The sequence below is a fragment of the Poecilia formosa genome, unplaced genomic scaffold, assembly GCF_000485575.1.
Source record: "Poecilia formosa unplaced genomic scaffold, Poecilia_formosa-5.1.2 Scaffold17, whole genome shotgun sequence".
Classification (NCBI taxonomy): domain Eukaryota; kingdom Metazoa; phylum Chordata; class Actinopteri; order Cyprinodontiformes; family Poeciliidae; genus Poecilia; species Poecilia formosa.
Window position 1 is genome coordinate 3,625,788 of NW_006799956.1, and position 17,703 is coordinate 3,643,490.

Genomic DNA, 17,703 nt, shown 5'->3' on the forward strand with positions numbered 1-17,703 from the left:
CTGAGTATCTTTGAGACTTTTATTTTGAAGAAGGGAACCGTCAACCACTAATGACGCTAATTGGCATCTGCTTTGTAAAATCCTATTACCACTAAACGCAGCAGCTATGACTGAGTTTCACTATCACCAGACCAAAATGTTAAATACTCATGCATAGGCCTGTCGCAATAAATCATTTGATCATATAATAAATTAAAACAAGCTTAATTTCTATTTGCATGATTTATCATTTTTCTCTTTTCTCTCTACAAAAACTGGATGACAAAAGTCTTCAGTCTGGTGATTTGGTCTAAACTAACCCTTATTTTGAAGGACAATTCTGTCTACAGAAACTTTATATTTCATTTGTTATTTTGTTATATTTCAGAATTGAAAGTTCATTGATCTTTGAGAATGTGTTATTGCATTACTACACCATTAACTCAATATTTCTTGAAAATGGTCTCAAAACAACAATATTATCATTTATTGCAATAATTTCTGGATGAATTTATAGTCCAGCAAAATGTATTACTGTGACAAACCTACATATGTATAATTATATCATGATTTTAGGTGCATGAAACATTATTCCTAATAGTCAGAAGGACAAGAAGGGCGTATTTTCAGTGGAGCTGCTGCTATGTTTCAAACATGCTGCTGTCATATTGGATTGAATGGTTTAGATTAAGGCAAAACTCAAAACTTTTTTTTCTATTTTCAGGGATTTTTCAACGTGGAACCCAAAAATGACTTGATTAAATTCTGATCATGTAATAAAACTGCATACTTCAGCCAAAATGTACCAGTGGAAAACAGCTTTATCTTTTAAAAAAACATCAAAACAAAAAGGTATGAAGCCCAAAGGTCAAACTTGTGTAACTGTTTCAAATGTCTGTCAGTAGGATGTTAACATAAAAACATCAGTATATATTATGCTGTTACTATTTGTGTAAAGAAAAAACGACGTTCTTAGTTTCCCCCAAAATACTGCTGGATCTCATCTCGTTTCCATGAGCCATGTGTCAACACAATCCTACAATTTACATAGGAGCCAAGAACTCATTAATTATGAATGCTTCCAGTGACTGAAACTCACCTGAAACACACCGCCAGCAGATTTGCCATAAAACACAACTTCACCTCCAGAGCCCCTGGTTAGCCCACTAGACGGAGGAAAGGGAGCCGAGAGCACTTGCACTTCACCTAAATGCTGAACTTTGTGAATTCTGATTCTCAGTGGGGTATTTTAGCCGCCATTACAGCAGCAGGGTGGTGCTCGAACTGAATTCTTGCTCCCACTTATGGAAAAAGATCATATGCTCCATTCGAGTGGGGGTGCGTAAGTGGAGCTGCTTCTGTCCCACAGTTGTGTTTACAATCACTTCTGAATAGAGTCGTTGGACATGATGAGTTCAGCAGAGGCGATGGCAGCGTGTTGTGATATTTGCCACACAACCCTGTCTTACTGCACAGCAATTCCTGCAGTCTCTTCTCAAAGAGAAAATAGATAATAATAATAATAATAATAATAATAATACTCGCGCATAAATCAAATGAAGCAATAATCGTCTTTGTCTGGGAAAGAAAAAAGGACCCTCGACGTAACCTAGAAACTTCCTTAGTTATGTCCACATACTGTACCGTCTGTACAACATATGGGCAACAAGCTGCAAACGACCGAAAGTACAGAATGTGTTTTAGCCTGGGCAATGCTAACTTGGATGACTTCCACTGAAGCGCTCCGGCTCCAGTCACCCTTTCAAAGCTGCCAGTCAAATGCCTTCAAATGCCTCAGTCGATATGATTCGCAGCCCCCTCTAGCAGATTAGCAGGGTGACATTAACTCAGTCATTTAAAAGATGGACGAGTGAGTCTTCCTGGCAACAAAAGTGCCAGAATAGACACTCGCTTGTCCCGCATGCAGTGAATACAAATGCTTTCGCCTGGAAGAAGCGAAAGCCCTCTGTCAGCACAATAACATTTGCCCAACCCCTGACCCGCTGGCTTGTCCTGTAGCTTTTTAAGATGATACGTCTTTTAAAGATCTACAAACGGCGTAAGCAAAATCCTTGCGTTCAGCTGAAAACAGGAGCTGATTGAATACTTGCAAACGCAACAGACCTGTCAAGATCTGATGCAAAACAGATACAGAAATTTGTATGATTAGGGGGCGACCTTGTCTTTTTCGGATTACGACTATGATTTCAGTGATGAAAACATTGGGAGGTAATGAGAGGGTTCAGTATCTTTGACTACAGAGGATGCTTTGACATGAGGACTGGGTGACTTGTGCATCAAAGAAACAGCCTTCCAGTTGAAGGACGCCCACTCCGTCGACTGAGCTGCAGCCGTTCTGCACAGCATATCTGGAGTGATAAACATGTCTCTGCAGCAGAATTACTTAATGTCCAAGTGAGCGGGCACGACACTGCTGCAACGCTGACAGGAAGAGGCTGTTTCTGTCTTATTCCACTAATCAACACCTCCCAGACATGCTGTAGTGATTACGTTCACGTGCACTAATCCTCTTCTCTTTCTCACTTATTGCTGGATCTAGTGCAGAAATCACAATGTTTACCACACTGAGGGAGCAAATGTGAGAGGAGTTTCGTGGATGAAAAGGCAGCTGTTGTTGCAGTCTATGAACTTTGTTGCTATGTCTACGAGGAAGCAAGCTTTTGTTGACTCAACCAAAATAAGAGATGTGAGGACACGCACTCCTGGGAGCCAACCACTGTACTCCTGGACATTGTCTTAGGCATACATATTCTTCTAAATGTGCTTTTAAAGCGATCTGTGGAATTCAAAGCACTCTGCAGGATGTCATTAATGGCACTTAGCATCAAATTAAGAAGATTCTGAGCATAGTCGAAGCTGTGTTAGGATAGAGAGTCACCCAAAATAACTGCAGCTGGGTTTTTTTATTGTCTTTGACAGGTAGCCAGACAACACCAATCCTCCTCCCATCACCCCCTCCACAAGAAATTAGTGTTATGGTTTATCTTGGTTTTCTGTGTTGAACAGCGTTGCTGTGAATGCAGAACATGTTTCCTTGAGTCTACCAGTCGTCAGTCTGCTGTTGGTTCATCAAAAGCAGAGTAAACATTGCGTAGCAACTTGGACATTGTTCAGTTGAGAAAACATTGAGGTACGTCTTAGCTCCAGCTAAAAATCCAGCTCCTGAATGTATCAAGTGCTGTTTTCTGGTTCAGTATAAATGTTGCAGCCATAATCTGAATTGGTATAAATCACTTATGCTAAAGTGTCTGACATTAAAGGATTAAGGACAGTGAAATTTTAATCAAGCAATTGATTTTTGATGATTCATTGAGAGGCACCATGACAGTACCAAAGGCCAAGTGAAGGACAAACAGGCAGCTGGGTTGCTACCTTACCACAGCACCGCAGTTTTGATTGGGCTCTGTGTCATAAACAGATAATGACGTCCATTTAGTCTGAAACAACAGCTTGATGTTTTGTCACTGGCTTGGTCTTATCAGTACTGTTGACAGTATAACAGTAAAATCATACTGCATTTCAGTGTATAACTGGATTTTGTGGAGCATAATTAAGCAAAATCCAAATCCTAATTGTATTACATAGATATAAGATAAACATAAACACAACAAATGCAGAGCCACTTGCTTAATGACAGGAAGCCATAACAGGGCGCTCAGGTTGCATTACGTTAAGGACAGATGCTTCCCAGGACTTAACGCCTCTAAAAGGAAAAGCACTGCTGAAACCGCAAAAAAGAAGAACCTTAAATCTCAGATGTCTTTTTTTTTACAACAATCACAACCATCCTTCCTCCTTTAATTCAGCTGACATCCACCAAGGACAAACAAGATCTTCCCTCTCCCTCGCATCAAACGGCCACTGTGATCCCTTAGCAGGGCCTTACATGCAGATGCCACCCAGCCTAGGGCATTGCCGAACCGAGACACTGTGGCATCAAGTGGAATGGCATCTGACTCCTGGTTTAAAAAGAAAAAAACAACATAATTGGCGTCCCGTGTGAGAACTAGCAGCTCCATGTCACCGTAACATCATGTAGGTAGAGTGGTCTCACAACTGGGAGCTAATAAACACCTTGTCGCTGCAGTAGGTGTCAGCTTTGCACCCCCAGATGAAAGCGTCTCCAGGAGACATGAGAACACGTCATAAGCCGGCATTAGCCCACTCGCTAATAACACTGCTGGTCATTTTGTGTGGCAGCAAGAGAGAGAAAAAAAAAAAGCAAGGCTGTGATCAGTCACCGTGCTCTAACGTTACCGTCCGCACCGCCGCCACCCACTCTGTCTCGCCTGCTCCGGTCTGCTGTCAAATCTACGCTCAAGCTGATTTCTTCCATGAATTATTAATGCAGCGCGCACTCTGAGGCTGCTCTCATTGTTTTTCTTCTCCGTTCTGTCTGTATATGATTGGATTACTAATACACTAATATCTAAGCATACCTCCATGAACCACGTTACGAGGAGCATGATTCTTTTCCTGGGATATCTGATGCTCCTGCATTAAACTGGCCGCTACGCAGGAGGTTCGGGGTTATTGCGAGCATTGATCAACGGGTGCCGTAATTCAATACGGGATGTCGACAGCGGGGTAACGCTGTAGGATAAGACAGGCCTTTGCAATATGCCAACACCCCCCCTACAGCGGGGCAAAAAGGTGAATCCTATTGATGGCACTAGATAGCCAAGGTCAGCTACAGCACATTAATTTAGCGAAGGCACCCAGAGGGCCCATCGCAATGCACGCTCGGCCCTCTCTGCTATAGCGAAACGGCCATGATTAACTAAGGCAGAGCCCGCCGGTTGTTGAGGAAATCCAGGAGAAAACTTAGGAGCCGGGTGGCGTGAGCCCACCAGCAGCAGATTAAAGGAAACAATCAGTTTGATGGGGTCATTTGAAAGTCACTACAGGTCTGGTAAACACAAACACAGCACAAAACAGTCACTTTTATGGTCATCACTGAGGGCTGGATGGGGGGGAATGAGGAGTGTGCCACACCCAGGCCCCTGCCTCCATGTGATGCCTCAAAGTGTATCATCTAACTATCACATTGGATTGTGGGTTCTGATAAAGCAGGAGAGGCTCCTGCTGCTCCTCTATCTGCTAGTCCGCTCCCTCCAGTTATTTATAACATATAAAGCTTTATGAATAACCGCAGGCACAGCCTGCACTGGGTTTTGTGTGCATTGTAGACGTTTTTCCCCTCTCCCTTTCTTTTACACATAACATACACTCAGAAAAGGCAGAGTGAAAATGAGAATTATCTGGAGCCACTGGTGTAATATTTTTTCTTACTTCTGCCAAACGCTGCCTTGAATAACAAACAACAGACAGACGGAGTGTGTGCAACCACAAACCATAAACGCGCAAGTTTCTTCCTGTGTCCCATATTGTCGCAGCCGAAGCTATATATAGACCCCTGCTGACTGTCATCCCGTTCAAAACAAAGAGTCCCAAGTTAATTCAGGAGAGAGAGAGAGAGAGAGAGAGAGAGAGAGATGGGGGGGGGGGACAGAAAAAACCCTGCATATCTGCAGAATCCTGCTTGCATTTTCTCTCTTTTTTTTCTTCTTCCTCCTCTCAGCTGCCCATTTAAGAGATAGCCATCTTTTGCAGATCCATTAAAAAATGGCATTCACGGGTGGTTCACGACTTACACACGAAGACAAAATGTTATCTCAGCACAGTCAAAACGCTGGCAAATAAGGGATAGACTAAGGTAACGTTTTGTAATTGCAACTCTCCACCTTTTTCACACACACGCGCGCGCACACACACACACACACACACACCAAACAGAAAGGCAGGGTCTACATTCCGTTTCCTTCTCACACACTCACCCAGTCTCCATCGCGGGACAATTAAATTTGATGAATGGTTTAAGCCTTCTTCACCTTACAGACATGGACAGTATGGTGGACAGGAGAGGGAGGGGGGGAGGAACACGATAAGCCGTAAAAATATGTATTAATCATAAATGTAAAAATAAAGAACAGAAATCAGTGCTGATTAATGTTTATACCTGCAGAGGACGCGCCTAAGCTCAAGTCCTTATTTTCTGCTGGTCTGTTTCTCTGTCCTGTCTACAGTACAGATTCTGCTCTGACCGTCGGAGGTACAGCCTTGTTTTTCATATTTATTTTGCCCCATATCTAACATTACAGTGAGTTCGGGGTTTTTAAGAAAGCCTCTTTCCCTCGCACTGACAGATATTTCCCTCCGAACAGATTTGGCTGCATTATGTATATCCATGTCTTGCCATACCTATGTCTTTGGCCGCGCGCCACATTAAACCGCATTTACAGAAACGCAGACAGAGAAACGCTCAGCTACGGAGACATTACTCCAAATACAGAACAGGGACTTTTAGAAGCCCACACAGTCCATCATTATCGTTTACAGATACTCACCTGCGGTAGCGCTCACAGCTTCCAAGCATGCTTTCGCATCTCTCCGAGACGGCAACTCCCAGCCACCAGCACTCAAATTGAGACGCACTATCTCAAGTCCATCCCCTCCCGCCTTTAAAAGACGGCTTTCACGAAACAAACCGAGGGGAAACGCACACCGCCTGATTTCCAGTGAAATTCTCCACAGCGACCGCAGCTCTAATGTATGTTTCAGACGAAAAAAAAAATCTTCCCCTTCAAAAAACACACACACTAAAAAAAAAAAAAAAAGAAAAAGAGAGAGAGAGAAAAAACACAAGCCTCGGTCCTCTGTCTCGGTGGTGATGGGACTCCCTCCTTCAGAGCACCAAACTCGTCCGATAGGGTACCGGGAATAAAAAGGCAGGAATGCAGATGGCAGGTAGAGACGGTTATCGACTCCCACGCGCGACTCCTCTGTAAGCAGGCGGGTACGCGGCTCCTTGATGCGGTCTCTCCTCAGCCACTCCGCTCTGAGCAGCCCTGCGTGTGTGTGTGTGTGTGTGTGTGTGTGTGTCGGTGTGTGTATGTGTGACTGGCTGTCGTCAGAGGCAGAAGCAATCCGCCTGCTTGGAAAGGAGGGTTGGAGATGATCAGCGGAACGCAGTCCTTACCCGGGATCCAACTCAAAGTGTGTCTCTCTGTGCGCGTGACTGTGTGCGGTTTGAACTGATGGAGCGCGAGCCTGTGAGGGAACCGCTACTTTGCTGTTATTTATTTATCTTAACGTTAATTTATTTTATTTAACGCTAATTTCTGCATTTTTAACTCCAAAAAGGGAGGGAAATTGCAACAAAACACCCCGCATTATCTCTGGAAACTACCGATAAGCAAGATTTAAACACGAAAGTAAAATCAAATTCCTAACTGAGGCTGAATTAAGAGTGATAGGAGTCTGTGAAAGGCTCGCAGTACCTCGTTTGAAAGCCTGATGGCGCTGTGGGCTTCACATACAGTGGTCATATCCCTCTTTTCCAAGAGGCGGGCCCTGCAGAGTGTTGTCTAACACATATCTGATCCTTTATCTATCCCCCTGCGAGTTTAAAAATGGGGTCTCAGGCACCGCCGGGGCAGAGATAGGAGAGGAGTGTTTAAGGCAAAGAGAATAAATATTTCACACGGTTAAACTCCTATTTCTTTCACCCTCCTGTAATATGTTCTGAAGTGAGAGGCGAGCACATTATTGCTCTGTAAGTGTCATAATAGGGGACATTCAATGTCACCGGATGGCTCTCAATGCGCAGGATGTGAATTTAAATACCTCTTAACAGTGTTACGTAGGAGCTGAATGATAAAGTTTCCTTTGTAATCACTGCCCAGGGTGCTCATTGATTAGAAAAGGTTAGTAATGATGGGGGGGTGGGGGTGGGGGGGAATAAGTCGCTGCTTAACAGTAAAAAGGTCCAGATTGTGAATCACAGGGCTGCTGCTAATAAGCCACAGAGGTTAAAGGAGTTCTGCTCTTTGGTTTTGCCCTTGGGGAGTTCTGCCCTCGGAAAAGAACGTGATAGCCAATCTGAGACTCGCTTGAGAAACGTGAAATGCGGTGAAAGCGGTCCACCATAGGAAAAAGATAAAAGAATAAGATAAAGGTTGATCGTCGAACTGCTCCTCTGAAGAAGTATAATAAAAGTTGTAAAGAGGACACAAATAGGAGCTGTAAAGTGTGGATCCATTTCTATGTGTGTGTGTGTGTGTGTGAAAAGCCCTGGGAGCGATTGTGTGTGCAAAAAAAAAAAACAAAAAAAAAAACGGCTGAGAGTGAAAGGTTCTGCCACAGAGCAAACATTTTCTGTTTCTGTCTTTTCTGTTGATTGCAGCTTGTTTTAAATGTTTGGTTGGTATTTCGGTATTGTAACTTGTCGGTTCGTATGTCTGCTCAGTTATGTTGTGTTTGTATGTGTGCACCCATTGTGTTACTATGTTGGAGCTCCTGTCTCTGTGTCCCATGCAAAGCGTATGTTTACTGTTCTGTGTGTCCTGATTTGGTACCGTTGTCCTGCGCAGCTGTTTGCCAGTAGTCAATGTCTCTTTCCTCTCAACAGGAAGGCAGCAGAGCGCATGTTGCTGCCTTAATCACTTCTGACTTTAATTGCATTTCTTTCCTACTTCAACAGATAAAACGGTTTTTGGGAAGAGTTTAGATATTTTCTGAAAGTCTTATGTCTCGTTCTGCAGTAATTTTAAATTGACATGAAGCCTGGTAACCAAAGTGGTTCAGAACTCCTACATCCTCTTAGATCAAAGTTTTTAATAGAAACACATTAATTCTAGACATTTTCTAATTAACGTTACACTAGTATTGATTATATGTTTGACTAACTTAGTGTTATAAATTCAGCCCGATTTAGACAATACCAGTGCTGTTAATATGAAACTACAAATTAAACTAGTTCAAGTCATGTTACTTTTAACTAAATGGTATTATCCTTATTAAATTGCAATTAATAAAATATTAGGTGTTGTCAGGGCCGTGCAGAGACCACTAAAGGGGCAGGTGCTCAAAAGGGCACATCTAACCGCCTTCTAGGACAGAATATTAAAGCCACTCAGCTTTCAGAGTTTAATAAACAACGATAAATTACAAAATTGTGAGATATACAATCAAAGCTAAGGAAAATCTCTATATAAAGCATACAACTATGCATATGTAAGATAATTTATTAGTAATTTCTTTCTGCTGGTCTATTTGTTATATATTTGATTGCTGCATCTCTCTTGCTATAATTTGAAATAATAGGTGGTTTTAACCAAGTCATGCAGAAAGGTCTAACCTGAACATTATATCATTTAATAAATCTAGTTGTATCAAACTTCTCCCCAAAACTGCCAAAAACATTGATAAATATAATAAATACTACAAAAGAGGGTAATTTAGTTAAATAAATATTTTATAGATGGGTTGTCAAAAAAAAAAAAAAAAANAAAAAAAAAAAAAAAAGCTAATATTGAATTGTTAATGCATGTCACCATGAGAAAAGTCAACTGAGTTTTGCTTAAAAAAAACTTTTTTTCAAATTAAAATCACGTTTTTGTCACCTGAAGTAATACTGAATATTCTGAATTGAATACATTAAAATTAACAATGATATTACGTGTCAAATAGATTTTACAAAACAGTGTTTCTTAAAACATGGAAGGTATTGTTTGATTGCTGCATCTCTCTTGCTATAATTTGAAATAACAGGTGGTTTTAACCAAGTCATGCAGAAAGGTCTAACCTGAACATTATATCATTTAATAAATCTAGTTGTATCAAGCTTCTCCCCAAAACTGCCAAAAGCATTGATAAATGTAATAAATACTACAAAAGAGGGTAATTCAGTTAAATAAATATTTTATAGATGGGTTTTCAAAAAAAAAATTTTTTTTTCAAAGGTTAAAATTGTTGAACTTTTGGGATTTAAAACCATGATGAGAATAAAATAAGTCAGTTAAATATGTAGTGACAGGGTTAACTTTATTCTTGCAAAACAGGCTAATCATTATATGAGGTTTTAAAATTGAAAGAAAATATGAGGATTCAAATTAAAATTGGTCTAAATTGGGATTTACAAATGAGCAATTATGGAACTGCTTAAAGGGGGTAAAACAGATTGACAGAAAAAAAAAATCTAGTTCTATGTGTAATTGTTGATCCAAGGTAATAATGCCTAAACATTTCTCATAATCATAATTTATAGTTTTTGGTCTGAGACAAAATAAGGTTGTCTTTTATTACATGAATGGAACATATTACAAGGGATCTTAATTTAACACGGATCATTAACTTTTCACACTATTGATGATATTTTACAAGCCTTTAGTATAGCGGGTTACTTCTTGTTAAATGAGGACTATTTGATTGAATCTCATTAAAATAACAAAAGCAAAAGATTTATATATGGTTTAAGATTTCTGGTAAAGTTTCTATTAGGGATAAATCTTATATACATTTCAAATGATATTTCTTTGATAAAACATGACTGTGGGCAGTTTTGCACATTCATTTCATAATCTGATCCTTTACATGATTTTTTGTTTGGTTTCTGATTTTGAATGAATATGCCAACACTTAAAACAAGCAAAGTTATTGTTGAAGGTTGAAATGTGTTACTTAATTTAAGCATTTATTTAACATTAAGAGGAGAACTTAAATAACAGATGTTATTGATATATTGATGCTCTATTGGCTTAGTATGAAAAAAAAAAAGCCTGATCTTCAGCTTCAAGGAGCAACCCTTAGCTGCGCTGCCTCTGCATCTGGACACACACAGAAACTGATTTGATGTTGACAGGTCTTGTTATAACAAAGACTGATCTGATTCCATTTTATTGATCTCATTACAAGTAAATCTTACTGCATTTTATGCCTATTTACTAATTTTAGCTTATTAATCTCATTATATTTCCATCGGACTGCATGTGATGCTGATTTACCCCATTGGTTTGCAATTTTATGATTGTATTCGTTTTATACTCTGTTACCCTTAAATACTCATTAACTCTAAGATTTTCTTAACATTTCATTTAATTTGTTAACATTGCATCCTTTCTATGGTTTATTAATTTTGAAATATTATCTTAACATTTTATTCTTTTTAACATTTAACTATTTTTTTTAACACTTTAACATCTTTTAACATTTCATTTCTTTACATATTCTTCATTAGACTGTAAGGGAGACATCGTGATTTCGATCCACCGCCTCGGAGGCGTGGGGTGCCCTATCTGTTTTTACCTCCACCAAATGCAAGTGAAATGAAATGAAATGAAAGACAACATGAATGATCAAATACATGTCAACGTCTGTAACAGCCTCAGGGGATGTTTCCGGATAGGGACAGTGTCTACTCTAGGGTTTGTCTCCCCCTTTATTTGGGGGGAATGATGAGACGCTTTACCAGGTCGAGAAAGAGTTACATGCTGTTAGACAAAGGACCCGTTGTAAATAGTTACATTTTTGATTCTGTTAGACGCCAAGGTCCATTTCTCAGAAAAACAGAAACTTATCAGGCCACAGAGACATGGTGTGATTTCAGGGAGGGTCTTCAGTCCATACAATCAGCTACCCTCCTCCTTCTCCTCAGACGCTGCACAGACTTTTTTAGAAACTCTTCTCGAATGTGAGGGTAAAAACGTCTCCTTTCAGCGCTGAAAGTGAATAAAATAAGTAAAGTCTGAATGCTTTTCTTGGCTGATTTTATGCTCCATGTGTCGATACAAATTATGATTCATCGATTAAGATTTCTATTCTTAAAACTCATTGGTTAAAGAAAGCCAGAAAAAAAGCACAATTTCCATTTTCCCACAAGAGGTTGAACTTCCAACAGGACAACAGCAGCTCTACAGCCAAGTGCTCTGAATAAACGCCCCAGTCAAAGCCTGAACCTTACTTCAATTGACAATCTGTGGCACCCATCCAGTCTTGACTGAGCCTGAGGTAATTTGTAGAGAAGAAAGAACGGATGCACATTCTTCAGATGTACGAAGCAGGAGAAGTCCAAAAGACTTGCAGCTCTAAGTGGAACAAAAGAGGTGATTCTACAAATTACTGAGTAGATTACTGACAGAAATCTTTTAAAACCATCTGTCCTTTCGCTTCCATATCACAAGTAAAAGCACACTGAGTTTGTTGAGCATTCATTAGTAAGGTACTGCATCAACATGTCGTTGCCCGACCTGGGCCTGACTTGCATATTTCAGCGAAATATCTCCTCATAACTCGCAAAGAAAATGAGGAAAAAAAACTCCTAAAATATTAGAGCACAAGTGTTTCTGTCCTTCCTGTATCCTAAAACCTTTCTGCAAAGACCCACAGGACTTCTCGAGTCACTCAGGCATCCCAGCTACATGTGAATGTCATCAGCATCAGTTCACGCATGGCCAAGGCAACCTTGCACCCTCGCACCCCTGGCCGTGAAACCCCTCCTCAGGGGAGGGAAGGCGTTGGGGCCGAGCTGGCCGTTCTTCTTTCCAGATCAGCACACTAGAACTGACCGGATCAAAAACGTAGCCTCAACAAAATACCCGCCTCCCTCCACCCCCCTCCTCAGGTTTCAACCCAGCTGGCACGTTCCGCCTGCGAGTGCAAACGTCGAGTGGAAAGAATCCTTTTGAGTTGTGATGTTTGGGCAACACGCTTCGTCCGAGCAGCTGCTCCGTAATCCCTTTTTTTTTTTTTTTTTTTTTGTTTATTTTAACTTTGTATGTGGTGACAAATTTGGTGGTGGATGAGAGCGCCATTCAGCAGAGGAAGAACGCACAAGAGAAAATGAGCTTTGGCAGGATGCACGTCATGGGAGGCAGGACAGAGGCTGGGTTCACAGTCCGGGTCGCCGTTCACTCCGCCCCGATGAAGAGCCCCAAACAACATCTGAGGTAACAATGGACACCTGTGACGCCACTGGGTTTGAGAGCATCCCGTCAATGATTAATTTCTTTTGTTCTCAACGGCGCCGCGCACACACACCTGAAATTTTTGCTGTGTCGGGAGTGATGTGGTTCTGTCACAAGGACATGCTTGGCTCCATGAAAGGCCTGGACACGGAGCACAATCACATCTCCAGCTAGGGAAGAAAGTACAAAGAACTCTGTTTTATGTTTCATTTATGTCACGAGAAAAGGTTGGCTCTGACAAAACTAGACGAATGAAAGCTTAGGAGAGAAGATGAACTTGTAAAAAAAGATATGAAGTCTGGATTCTATCCTACGTTGATAAAGGAGTGAATTTCTGCCAAAAAAAAAAACCTCATGATTTTTTAGATTAATCTCAGAAATGTTTTAGGAAAAAGGTAGAAAGTTCTGTTGAAAAGTTGAAAAGTCAAAGATATGCTAGGAGAAAACACATATATTTTTTGATATCAGTCCCAGAAATTTTCTAGAAAGAAACGGGAACGTTTCAAAGTTCTAAAAGTCAAAAATGTTCTAGAAAAACTCAGAATTTTTTTAGATTAATCTCAGAGATTTTCTAGAAAGAAATGTGGAAATTTCTGAGTTTCAAAACTTCTGAATATTTTTTCTAGTTAATCTTTTGGTGGAAATGTACTTCTTTTTTCTATTTACATTTGTCCTAAGTATATGCGATAATAACCTTTAACAGAACAGTAAGTTCTTTGGATTTTTGATCAGTGACAACAGCTGTAGACCCACATGAGGTTTACAATTTGATAATCTTATTCCTGTTTAGTGGAGGTGACAAAACGCACGACAGCAGAAAACAAGGTAGAGAAGAAAGATGGAGAACTATCATACAATCACGTCTGCATCCGGGAGAAACAAAAAATGCTAAATTGCAAATAAAATATACCATCAAATATTTTCATGTATGTCTCACTGCATAATTCAGACTGGAAAGAAATGCATATATCCTTGAAATGAATTAAACATGGACTAACCATATCACAAGTCAGATATTTTTTTCATGGCTCTGTGCCACAGTGGATCATGAATATGTTTAGCTGTTGACTTTGATCATGAAAGTTCATTAGCGTTGGCTAATCCTCATCCTGCCACACCATTAAGAATATTAGAGAAAACACATTTTTTTTATGTATCCAAGCAAAATAAAAGGATGCGCTCTTTGAAACCGCATCAAGGTAAACAAACAGTTTTTTCTTTTTCTTTTGGCTCATTCTTTGTGATCTCCTAACCCACTTTGGGCCGAGTGTTTCAAGCCGTACACACAGTCTGCCGCAGACCGCAGGCGGTGACATAGTTATTAGCTAATCAATCAGAAAATAAGACCAGGTCTCCTGCCATGTCAGCCCCTGGAGGAATCCAGCAGCTGAAGTGAAACAATCATAACCAGTGTTGACAAAACTTCTGCAAAATGTACCATAAGACTAGGCTACAATATCATATATATATTAAATGTACAAGGAAGCATTTTAAATTCGGTAGTGTGTGTGTGGATGCATTTTGGGGGCTACCTTGTTGAAAAAAACAATGCTTGGCTGGTGAATCGTTAAAGTTGCTCTGTAACTTCCTAATAGCAAGAAACAAATTTTTTACTATTGACACTATTCCTCTGTAGCTCAGAAGATGAAACACTTCCATCCTGAAATGGATAAAGAAAAAACATTTAAAAAAAAAAAATCTCATGCCATCTCATTGTTTTAAGTTGAATACATCCGTACATTTATTCAACTTAATACAGCCCTAATGCATATATTGATTATTGCACATGTAGCTGTTTTGATTGAAAATATTAGTTCAGATTTACAAACGATTAATTTACCAGCTGACTTTTTCCTGGTGTAAATATTAGGAGGACCTCAATGTAAAGCTTCCCTCTTTAGCTGGAGGTGGAAAACCAACAGCAGTGCTGCTTTGTATTCGATTAATCTCAATAGACAAACAAAAGCTGATCTGGATTTATACGGTTGTGCAACAGGGGAACTAGAGCCAGCCTTGTTTCCTGACTTTCTTTATAGTCGGTGAAGGTATTGGAGAACGGTATTCTCTTGTGGCTGAACGGGGAAAAAAAAAAGAAAAGCTTTTTCAACTTGGACTGCACTATTTTAAGGAAAATCAAACAAGGTGAATGATTCCTCTTGTGTTGTGAACTCCTGCTCAATAAATGTGTTCTACTTAAGTAAAAGAGCGTGGCTTCAGGAGAAAGACTGCTCTCGTTATCCTTTCAAACAGGGGTGTACGAAACTCATTTTCGTTTTGGGCCAAATCAAGATCATGAACGCTCTTAAAGGGCCGGTTGTGCTAAAATGTGTTGATAAAACCTGTTCACAAACGGTTAAAAATATCAATGAATTCTTAAAGTTAAATAATATTATTGAACACCTTCTCAGTCCCTCCAAGATTTTACAAACGATTTTTTTGTGATATTTTTCACAATAAAAATCAAAGTGGTTGTGGTACTAATTTGGAAATATTTGCGCTTATTTATGACAGTAAGTGCCACTTTTTGTTACTCGCTGTATAGATCATGGACTATAATCTGACATCAGTTAAAGCTGAGGCAGCTGTTTAGTACAAGTAAGAAAGTTTCTGACAATTTTTGAAAAAAGATCTGTAATAAATTACCAATTATTAATGCAAGAAAGTGCAGGGATTTGTTCATTTTGTGTGAATTTCTGTGGTAATTCTCAAGAAACTGGAGGAACTGATTGATACAATTTAGCAGTAAACAGATAAAAATTGCATTGAGTTGACCGATTACATAATATTTAACCACACTTTTTTAGTCTAGACTCTAGAGGGCCACATAAAAAGCTATGGCGGGCTGAATGTGGCCCACGGGCCTCGAGTTTGGTACGTGTATTAGGGAGACATGACACAACATCCCAAAAATATGTCTTATATGCTGAGTGAGCAAGTCTTTGAGTTCTTTCAAAGTGTACAGTCACAGCAACATTTTGTGCTGTTATCCCCTCTCCCAATAAAAACAAGAAAAAAAATAGCAGAAGCCCAAAGTAACAATTACTTTCTCATCGTTTTTTTTTTTTTTTTTCAGTACTTTAGTCATTCTGGTGAGGAGCAGCTGACAGCCTGTCGTCCTGCGGAAGCAGTTTCTGACAGCAGGTAAACCCAGTCTTCCCACTCAGGCGTAAAAGAGAGGTTATTCTGAACCCAACCTGCTTGGTCATGTCAATAATATGACAGTTTTCCAGGAAGTGGAGGGTTCAGAAATATCCGTGCTGTGGAAATATCAAAGACGACTGACCCTGGCACAGAAGTACAGCAGAATGCTGATTGTTGAAGTGCACAGACAGTCTATGGGAAGCAGTCAGTGTACAGGTTGTGTAGCAATGTAAATGACTCATCACACAGCCAATAATGCCTGAACTGCTGCTAGCAAAAGTGAGTAACCCCCTAAGTGAAAACGTCAGGATTGTGCCCAATTAGCAATTTTCTCTTGCCTGTGTCATGTGACTCGTTGGTGTTCTAAGGTCTCAGGTGCAAATAGGGAGCAGGTGGGTAGGATTGGTTGTTATCACTCTCACACTCTGTCATACTGTCACTGGAAGTTCAACGTGGCTCAGAAGTCTCTGAGGATCTGACAGAAAGAGCCCAGGCTGTAGGAAGACTGTCGACACGGCGGCCAAGACCACACAGCACTTTTACCGGGACAGCTTCCCCTGTCATGGCCAACCAAAAAGTTTATTTGCTCAACATTTGGAAGGTGCTGTGGCGGCGCAGGGGTTAAGACCAACCCACATGAGGAGGCCTTAGTGCTCGATGAGGCCGTCGCAGCTTCAATTTTCAGCCTGGTGACCTTTGCCGCATGTCTTCCCTTTTCTCTCATTACCTAATTTCCTTTCTGAGCACTTTCAAATAAAGCCCACTAGAGCCAAATAAACGTCTTAAAAAAATTAAAAGCGCGGTCAACAGAGACTGAAAGCATGTCCTCATTTCCTCCATTTCCAAACTACAACTAGAGGCAGACTACAACTTAAAAATAGCACAGAAACTCATCGTTCATAACTCCTCTTTCTGATTGGCCAGGATGAAATGCATCCTGACAAATCAAGCTCAATGGGACAAATCCCAGACAATGCAATGAGGGGAGATGAGAATCGAGTGCAGCTGTGTTTGAGGCCAATGGCCAGACTAGGAAAGTATTGTTGGTCACACTTTGGATTCAGTTTGGACATTTTCACCGTCACTTAGACGTTAATGACATTTAAATGAGCTATTTTAAGAGCACGGCAAATTCACATGGTCATACCAGCTGTAGACTGACTACTTTACATCTTCAGTGTTGTCCCACCTGAAGATCTAATAAAACATTTACAAAAATGTGAGGGGCTGTACTTGCATTTGTGAGATACTCCACACAGCATCAATAACTTCTGGTAAAATTGCTCAGTTTTGCATTAATGTGTTTGTCACATGGCCGATGCTGTTAGGTCATTCTGCATCCTGCTAAAAGATATTGAGACATATGGAAATTGCAAGTGCCACATTAAGGTCTGCTTTAAATTTATTTCTAGGCTAGATTAGTACAGTTTGCAAATGCATCCCCTGCTCTGGCAAAGCAAGACCAATCAGTCTTTCTTTGCTCTGCCCTTTGGGATCTTCTCAGCACTCGCTTCCTAAAAGCCAGTACTATTTTTTAACCACTTTAATCCAGCGTGCCTATCTTTCTGACCTTTAAACTGACTGTGCTTCACAGGGAAAGGTACTTATTTCCTGTCTGAAATCCTCAGCCTACTCTGTGTTTACTTTTGCACTCTTTCTCATTCCAGGCATTTGTACAGACATCAACATACACGCACATTAACATGTCAACTGTGTGAAAGATTTGATTTGTATGTGTGTGTGTGTGTGTGTGTGTGTG

At 40.3% G+C, this 17,703-nt stretch overlaps 1 protein-coding gene across 2 annotated transcripts in view; it reads right to left on the reverse strand.

Annotated features, from left to right (window-relative positions):
* lingo1a (leucine rich repeat and Ig domain containing 1a) overlaps positions 1 to 17,703 on the reverse strand; it is a 154,246-nt gene that overhangs the window by 21,529 nt on the left and 115,014 nt on the right. Inside the window, exon 1 of one of the 2 annotated variants that reach the window (XM_007546791.2) lies at positions 6,408 to 6,890. The exons of the other annotated variant lie outside the window; for it this stretch is intronic. The gene's annotated coding sequence lies outside the window, so the exon portion shown is untranslated. Of the gene's footprint in view, positions 1 to 6,407; positions 6,891 to 17,703 lie in introns of those variants that run through there. 2 annotated transcript variants of the gene reach the window in all.